Genomic DNA, 9960 nt, shown 5'->3' with positions numbered 1-9960 from the left:
CTAGCTGGGCTTTTTGTTTTTTATTTTATTTTGTAGTGTAAATCTTTGTCATGTCAGGGGAATATATTCAAGCCCGATTTTACCATGGTGGTATTTTTACTAACGATGTCAAGCCAAAATACATAGGTGAGAGAGACGTGAGAATCTATAGTATTGATAAAGATCAATTTTCCTTGGTTGAATTGCAGTTTTATTTTAAAGATCTTGGGTACAATATTGTTGTTGGTTTATATGTTTTGAACCAAGAGACCAGAGACTTTATTTTATTGGAAAATGACATTCGGCTTTATAATATTGTCTCTCCTCTTAAACCGTAATAGTATTTGGACTTATTTATTGAGCATGTTATAGTGGAAGGGGTGGTCCCATGTGGTCCTACTAGTAGGACAAATATAATTGAAATATTGAAGACAACATTTTAATTATTAGGTCTAGGAAAACACATGTTGAGTCAAATAATATAAATACAAAAGTACCTAATGAAGATAACCTAAGTGTGGTTGAAGAGGCACCAACTATAGAAGACTTGATATTAGAAGATGTTGTACTCGCTGAAGACTTAGATGGGATTGAAGATACAATAGATCTTGATCTTCTATCAGATCTGGATAGTACTGATTCAGAATTGGATGGCATACCTGATGTAGATGATAGTGGGGTTGATAAAGAGCTAAGAAAATTAAGAAATGAAAGAAGGAGTAAAAACAGCAAAAAAGAAATAGAAAAAAACCTACTACAACACATAAAGTGCCAATAGGAGAAGCTGGACTAGATAAAGGGTTTGAGGATATTGGCAAAAATAAGAGAGGGGAACTTAGGTGGGGATGAGGATTATCTTGGTATTTCAGACTTAGGAAATGATGATTCAGAAGAGACGTTGAAGATGAAAGGGGTGTTGATTTACCATCTAGAAGAAGAAGAAGCAAAAAGGTTAGACATGATCCTAACTGTGAAATTATTATTTTTGAACTTGGGATGGTATTTGAAACTGCGTGTGAGTTTAGGAAGGCAGTAACCAATTATATTATTGAGTACAAGGTGCAGCTGAAGTTAAAACCAAATGAGAGCCATAGAGTGTTTGTGAAGTGCAAAAGTGGTATATGCGAATGGATACCGTATGCAAGCAAAGACAGAGATTCTAGTGACTTTATTATAAAGAGGTACCATCCACAACACAAATACAATAAGTACACCAAGAATAGGTTGAGCACATCTAAATATATTGCACACAAATTTATAGAAAAATTATATCCACACCTGGTATAAAACTGTGGAAGTTACAAGATCATATAAGAGACAAGATTGATTTGTATGTTGGGATAATTATTTGTTATAGGGCTAAGTGTAGGATAGTAAAAGAGTTCACGGGGGACTGGAAGATGGAATTTGTAAGGTTGTGTGATTATGCTAACATTATAAAGGAAACTAATCCCGAGAGCACTTCCTGGATCAGAACGAATACAAATATTGTACTTGAAAAAAAATCCATTTGTATATTTTTACATTTGTTTTGATGCTTTGAAGAAGGATCGGGTAGAAGGGTGTAGGAAAATTATTAGATTTGATTGTTGATTTTAAAAGGAGCATGCAAAGGTAAATTATTGGTGGCAATTGAAAAGAATAAAAACAACATATATTTCCCATAGCATGGGTTGTGGTTAACCAAGAGACCAAGCATTCTTGGACATGGTTCATCAACATGCTGAAATCAAATTTGGACCTAGGAGATGGAATTGGATTAACATTTATGTCAAACATGCAAAAAATGATGTATTTCTATTTCAAATTGTTGTTTTACTTCATTTATTCCTAGTTCATTAATTTTTAGATCTATTTTTACTTTTTTATTGCAGGGGATTATCCCAACAATAGCAGAGTTACTACCATTTGTTGAACACAGAATGTGTGCAAGACATATTTGGTCAAACTGGACTCAAAACTGGAGAGGTGAAGAAAGAAGAAACCAATTATGAAGATGTGCCAAATCAACATATGAGGTAAAGTTCAGGAAAGAGCTACATGTTTTGAGTTTACTCGGTGGTCCTAAACTATGTGAAAATTTATTGAAGTACAATAAAGAATATTGGGGCAAGGTTTGCTTTACTGAGTTTTCTAAATGTGATATTGTTGAGAACAATATATGTGAAACTTTTAACTCTTGGATAATTGGACCTAGACATAAGTCAATTATAATAATGTTGGAGGAAATTATACACAAAATACTGAATAGGAATAGTGACATGATAAACTTTGTTGAGACTTGAATAAGTGATATTTCACCAATGGCAATGATGCTTTTAGAGGAGAACAATGAATTATATAGGAGATTTAAAGTAATATTTAATGGACATGATAATTTTGAGATTGAAGAAGGTGATAAGAGGTTTATTGTTAATCTGGTGGCAAAGAATTGCACTTGTAGATCATGGATGTTGAGAGGAATACCATGCCAACATGTTGTTTGTTCACACTATCACCTAGAACAAGATCCAGAACAATATGTTGAATTCTAGTATAGAAAAGAAACATTCCTAAGGGCTTACAAGTATTTTCTTCAACCCATATCCAATATGAGCGTGTGGCCAGAATCTAATAATCCAGTTATTGTGCCTCCAGAGCCAAAACCAATGCCAGATAAACCAAAAAGATGTAAGAGAAGGGTAAAGTATGAGCCCAAAAAGAAGTATGGCAAACTGTCCAAGAAGGGGGTGAAGATGACATGTTCAAAATGTCATAAAGTAGGGCACAACAAAAGACCTTGCAAAACAAAGGTAATATATTGTTCAATTAAGTTTCATAGTATTTTATAATTTAATACTCAATCTTTTATTTGGTGTTACAATTGTAACCTGTTATGGGACATTCAAGTTAGCCAACTCAGCCAAGACACATTCAACATAATGCTCCATCTTCAATTTGTGATGATACAACTATTGTCACTAGATGTAATCAAGCACAATCAATTGGTGTAGTAGGTAAAGAGAAAGATGGAAAGGTATTGGCTTAAGAAATGGAGCATTCCAAACAGCTGCTAATGCTTCTTGTAGAGGAAGAGGATCTGCAACCAGTCAAGAAGGCACATCTTCTAACATTGGACAAAAGAGGCCAAGACATACATGATTTGGGATATATACAAACACTATGTGTGAAACAATAGTTCTGAATGTAAGCAAATGTTATTTTAATATCTTTTATATTTGGCCAAATACATAGACTAATATGTGATATTTTTTTCATACAGGTAATCCATCTAAAAGAATGATATCATATGGGAGACCTCTGAAGAATACAACTGAAACCAATATAGATATTGGATTTAAGTCGCCCAGTCTAAAATGGAAAGGCATACAAGCAGTGATAACTAACCAACTCCAGCGAATGAGTGCATCAAGAAATACAAAGACTGGAAGTCCAGAAGGCACATCCTCATCTTTTTTGTCATGCCAAAGTAGTGGAACCAAGCGACTTCATTGTTTAATATAGTTTAGGTACTTATTTAGTTTAAGTTTTTGGACATGTAATGACTTCTTGAACAAAAACTTTATTTTGATATTGTATTGGTGGCTACATGATTAGCCTTTGGTTTAGTTCTTATATTGGCTTCAAAGACAACTTGTGCTTTAGCTCTTGTATTTTGGCCTTATATATATAAGTCTTTATTTGGTCACTATTATACAATTTTACTGTCAACCTTCATATCTTGTATTTTGGTTTTGTACTGGCATCATTTATCAATAGTATTTATACAAATCTTGCAGCAGTCAAATATAGTATAAGCCATGTAAAGTAGGCCACAAGATACCATTATCATTGATTGAATACATAGTCCAATGAAATAGACTTAATATCTTTCACGAGGCATAACAATTTCATGGTTGTCTGTTGGTCATATATAATTTCTCACACTCTTCGCTGAATGAGTACTGTTATGACTTCTTGCATGATAAAATATATGCAAAACGAATCATATGATAGCGACATAAAAGTTTGCTTGTGTTTTTATACTCGAAAAAAGATTGAGCCAGTGCTCTCTACCTCATTTTTCTTATGCTTGCCATTTGACATGTCTTCATGCTAATATACCTTACTTTTATCGAATTGCTCATTTGGATGGATCGTGTATTATAAAATACATTAGTAATTACCAACTTGTTCTAGTGCAATATGTCACGACACAACACTGTAGGGAGTGATGGAACCCAACGTCGTCGCTAGGCAAGCCAACAGTGAACTATCACGTTAATTGTTCATTTTATTACTTTCGAAATCATAAATTTTATTAAGGAAATTTATGCTTTTAAAATCACGGGTACATACATAATTAGTATTGCATAAAAATAAAAGGTGATAATAATATGCGAATCTGTAAGCATCAACTAGAATATCCCCAAAACCCGGTGCCACAAGTGCATGATCATTTACTAACGAGTACAATAATAATAAAACATCAGTTTGGAATGTAAATAAGACAAGACAAAATAAATAGTACGCCGGAGATTCTGTGGGCTGCGATACGTAGCCTGGAATGCAGCTCACCATAAAGTCTCCTCAATAATTGTGCCTATGCGCCAGATGGCCATCAAATGAACCTGTCAGATCCTGCACATTTAGTACAGAAGTGCAGCATGAGTACGTAAATCAACGCGTACTCAGTAAGTATCTAGCCTAACCCCAGAGAAGTAGTGACGAGGGGTCGACATCGACACTCACTAGACGTCCAGTAAAGCAATATGATAAATCACAAGCAGTTATGAAGCACCACATAATAATGCGATAAAACGGTAACCAACATAATTTTTCAAAATTCTTTTAACGATATAAACTTCTCAATTTCGTATCCTATCTCAACAGCTTGGAAAAATATCAAGTGCCAATATCAAAGGAATGAGGAATACCATATAAAATGCCAGGTATCAGTGGGAGTATAATCTCGTGAATATTTGGACTGCTAGCGATATAACGCACGATTATGACGAGATCGTACGGCCCGATCTTGACTAATGTGTATACTGTCGAGGGTCGAGCGTCACGAACCATAGATGCATCTATTAAACTGCCGAGGCGTTCGGCCCGCTGCACAAGAAAGGAAGAAAATTATCGAATTACGAGACACATGCTTACAATTCATTACATGAGCACAAAGTGAATATAACCTTTACCATTTTTCAAGTAACTTGCCAACAACTCAAGGTGATAAGGCTCGGCCTAATATATATATATATATAGAGTTCTAAATCAATTTCAATTATAAAATTCAATTAATTAAGCCACAGAATGAGTTCAGATAATTCAAATATTATACGATAAAGTTCTAAGTCTACCCGAACATAAACATGATTTAGCTACGTACGGACTATCGTCACCTCATACGTACGTAGCACCCACAACTAATAGCACATAACAATTACATCATCTAGAAGGTAGTTTCCCTCTCACGAGATTAGACATGAGACTTACCTCACTCCGAAGTTCCATATCCGGCTCAAACACCTCTCTAACACCTCAAACCAAAAGCCCATTGATCTAAACTAGTCAAACAATCATGAAAAACCAATAAAAATATACTCCAACATCATACTTAATTAATTTACAACAATTCTCAACTCCGCTCGAAAAGTCAATAAAGTTAACCCTCGGGCCCACATGCCTAGATTCCAAAAAATTTCGAAGATAACCATTACCCATAATATTACGAACTCAAATATTTAATTTATTCCTAATACCATTTCCAAAATCGTGGTCAAAATTCAAAAATACCAATTTCTAGATTTTCTCTTAAAATTCCAAAAAGTTCCAAAATTTTTTATGTTTAAATCCACATATATTCCATGTATGTAACTCATAACGGTAGGAATCACTTACCTCACGAATGATGAATAGAATGGCACTCCAAAATGACCCCTAAGGCCGGCTCTAATGAGGTGAAATGAGTCTAACCCATGTACTTAAATCAGGCATTATGCCCAACAACTTTCGCACCAGCAGTCCATCAGCCGCACCTGCGGAAAAATCCATCGCAGGTACGGTTCTCTCCAAGCCCAGGCAAATCCACTTTTGAGGACCAAATTTCGCTCTTGTATGATCGCTTCTGCGGTCCAACCCTCGCTCCTACGCACTCGCACATGTGGAGACCTTCTACTTCTGCGACCCTAGCTGCTTAGCTCAGATTCTGCTTCTATGGAGCATTCTTCACATCTGCGGGCTCGTAGATGTGAAAATATCCTCGCATCTGCGGCCATCCTAGCTCTAGTCTAAATGTCGTTTCTACGACTACAACGCCGCACCTGGGGGCTCGCACCTGCGGCCAAAGTCTCGCAGGTGCGATTACATCAGAAGCCTTAAGGTTCAGAAATCCTTTAAGTCTAAAATTCGATCCGATTCCAGTCTGATTCGTGCCCGGCCCCCCGGGACCCCATCCAAACATACCAAAAAGTTTCAAAGCACAATACAGACTTAGTCGAAGCCTCAAATCATGCCAAATAATATAAAAATTATGAAGCGACGATCGAAACCTTTTCTTAATATTTCAAACATTCAAACTTTGCCGAATGTGTCTGAATCATACTTAAACATCCCGGATTGACGCCAAACTTTACGCACAAGTTATAAATCACGACACGAACCTATTCCAAAGCTCTGAACCCAAAACGGACATCGATAATATCATAATCCACTTCAAACCAAACTTATGAAATTCTAAAACCTTCAAATGCCAACTTTCCACAACAAGCGCCGAAATGCTCTTGTCCGATACACCCGAACATACGTCCAAGTCCGAAATCATCATACGAACCTATTGAAACTTTCAAATCCTGATTCCGATATCGTTTACTCAATAGTCAAACCTTAGTGAACTCTTCTAACTTTTAAGCTTCCGAAATGAGAATTTTCCATCCGAATCAACTCCGAGCTTATCGAAATTCAATTCCGACCACACGTACAAGTCATAAAATATGAAGTGAATCTACTCACGGTCTCAAATCGCCGAACGACGCACTAGAGCTCAAAACGATTGGTCAGGCCGTTACATAATATCTTCAACTGTTAAAGGTGTTGCATAATGAAAAAAGAAAATAATGTGTTCAAAGCAAAATATTTAAAATATTAATTATTATGATAATTGTTTATAAATATATCTTTCATCAAAAGTGTTCTAGTGAATATGTCAAGACCCAAACCGATGAGCCACGATGGGCACCTGACACCTTACTCAACCGAGTACCAACGTAACATATCTTTCGTATCATACTATCATACGCAATTGAGCCGGAGAGGCTGTCGTTAGATAAGTAAAATAAAACACCAGGAAATACTCAATATAGGGTGACCCAACTTGATATACCGACTTATACATATTATGTACTGGCCTATAAGGCCATATCAGTATCCGTATATATGACATCTGTCTGCAAGCCTCTAAGAGTACATAAATATCATAAAGGTCGGGACATAGCCCTGCCATACCAAACAATACATATTCAAATCATACTGACCAAATAGACAACTCCGGAGCAAGTGGAGTGCATAAACACCTCCTGCTGAGCTGATAGTCTACTAGGAGAACTCTCAACCTGTCTATCGGGACCTGCGAGCATGAAACACAGTGTCCCTAGGCAAAAAGGGATGTCAGTACAAATAAAGTACCGAGTATGTAAGGCATGACATTAGTATATAAAAGACATGAAAGAAACATGGAGTAAATAACTCAACCTGAAATTCCGAATAGCTCTTTGAATCATGAAAATTTATAATGTCATGTATGTGCGTATAAATGTCATACCATGCTTAGGTATATGCGCTTATAACATCATCAAGCCTCTGAGGGCATCCCATCATATCATCTCGGCCACTGTGGGCAAAATCATCAACGTATACCAGTTGATCAGGTGGTGATGCGTATATAACGCTTTAACCTTTTCCCATATCCTATATACATATAATATACGCGTATATAACGCCTTCTGGTCATGGGTTAATGTACATGTATAAATGCATGAAATGCATAAGAAATACGTTAATAAGATTTCTCGAATATCATAAAATCAATATGCCTTTCGGACAAACTTTATCAAATACATATTTTTCTGAGACCCATGAATAGAGGATATAATAATAATTCACATGGGGAATCAAGAGTATAGACATCCCTAGAATTTTCTATGAATAGAGTCATTTATGAAAGTTGCGTATTTGCTCGTTTCGTTTGTATCGTACGGATCATGCCAAAAGGAAAGGAGGGATAGCCTTAACATACCTTAACTCCGTTGAGTCCTTAATAAATTCCAAGAAATTCTTCAAACAACTCAATTCAATCAACCATATCATAAGGAGATTCAAAATCAGTGCTGAGTAAATGCTAAGTCCGCAACTTAAACTAGTAGTTCGTTTACGTAAATTTGGGCAGCATCTCCCCTGTAACTAGGCCCTCCTCCAATACCATATACTAACAACAACAAGAACCCAATAATAACAATATGTGAGCATCATTTTTCAACTTTATCTCCATCATAATATACCACAAAGCAGCCCACACACCCTAATATCTTTATACATAAAACGACAACCAAAGTAGTGTCAAACAACTTAAAATAATATAACGATGAACGACCAGCCCACTATTCCGTCATTATGTGGTGTTTCTTCACACAATTTATCCTCCAAAACTCTATTAAACAATAGAAAAATATACAGCCCAAAGGCAACATGAAACAACCCACAAAACAGTCCACTACAAGTGAAATAACTCGAACTCACGGCTTCCGATCACCGTCCCATGAGTTCTAACTATTAGAAAATGAATTTATCAACCTTCCTTGATATTTAAACACTTAAATACAGAAAGTACATATTTTCTTAACTATGAAGTACCTTCCAAAACTCAAACCACAAAGAAAAAGAGAGGCGATACAACGATACTTACATCGTAGAGATCGTTTTAATGTTATCGCTTCTTGATTCCGTGCCCGGGATGATAATATTGTTTGAAGCTCTTATAGAGAGCTTAAGAGTAAAGTTAGGGGTGTTGTTTGGGCGAGCTCTCTGGAAAATTAGAGAAAGAGACGAGATGGGATGCAAATATCCCAATTGTTTTAAAAGTCATAAAGGTGATACTTGGCACCCTTTGATTGGCCTTTCTTCCAACGCTTATAACTTTTTATCCGGGTGTCGCATGAACGAATGATTAAGTGCATTGGAAACTAAATTCCAAGACATTCAATTTGATATATAATATGTCCCAAAATGACCTCATATAGCACACGAAATATATTTATCAAAAAGCTCTATTACATGGCAAATCCTTAGTCGGTGTTTCCGCAACTTTAATCCGATTTTTCTCAAACTTCATATTTTCTATCCAAACATCATATATAGCCATAATATGACTTTAATATGACTTTAAAATTATTTAAATCATGATTAACAAGTCTCATATTTATTACGTCACCTTGAGACGCACATGTTGTAACAAAATATCTCTCAGATGCTTCAGTAAACCTGGAGAAAAACAGCTGATGTGATATTTTCTTAGATCTGTTAGCTTGTACATTGCTTTCAATATATAGACAAAGAAGCAGAATAAAATTAAATGAAAATTTAGCAGATTTGCAAGGAACAATGGTAGAGATCATGCTATGATGTTCAAGTCAATGGCATACTTTAGACATTATAGAATGTGTCAAAAAGAATCATAACAAATGCTGGTATGCTAAAAAAATATATTGTATTTGGAGCATAACTCTCTCAAAAGATGAAGTTTTTTCGCTATGTTTGTGTGTCTATCTCAATAATTATGGTTGTATTCTATATGTTTGGAAGAATTATACATTCGTTGTATTCTATGTGTTTGGAAGAATTATACATTCGTTGTTTATAATATAGTGACTCTCTATGTAATCCATGGAGTCTGGTCATTAGTGGGCAAGTGATGATTGTGGTACTTCGTTAAAGTAGTTCTAATTA

The 9960-nt window shown here is 35.6% G+C and overlaps 1 long non-coding RNA gene across 2 annotated transcripts; it reads right to left on the bottom strand.

The window, feature by feature from the left end:
* Positions 1-4403: 4403 nt before the first annotated feature.
* On the bottom strand, positions 4404-9044 carry LOC142164386 (uncharacterized). 2 transcript variants are annotated; one of them, XR_012695162.1, is made up of 5 exons: positions 8921-9044; positions 8255-8443; positions 7494-7609; positions 4896-5073; positions 4404-4599 (listed from the first exon to the last, which is right to left on the bottom strand). It is a non-coding gene; the product is annotated as an uncharacterized LOC142164386 (long non-coding RNA). The 2 variants fall into 2 exon arrangements; XR_012695161.1 differs by having other exon boundaries at positions 7494-8443.
* Positions 9045-9960: the final 916 nt, after the last annotated feature.

This window comes from Nicotiana tabacum, chromosome 9, assembly GCF_000715075.1.
Source record: "Nicotiana tabacum cultivar K326 chromosome 9, ASM71507v2, whole genome shotgun sequence".
Classification (NCBI taxonomy): domain Eukaryota; kingdom Viridiplantae; phylum Streptophyta; class Magnoliopsida; order Solanales; family Solanaceae; genus Nicotiana; species Nicotiana tabacum.
The sequence above is the reverse complement of the archived record's forward strand: the minus strand, read 5'-3'. Positions and strand labels throughout refer to the sequence as shown.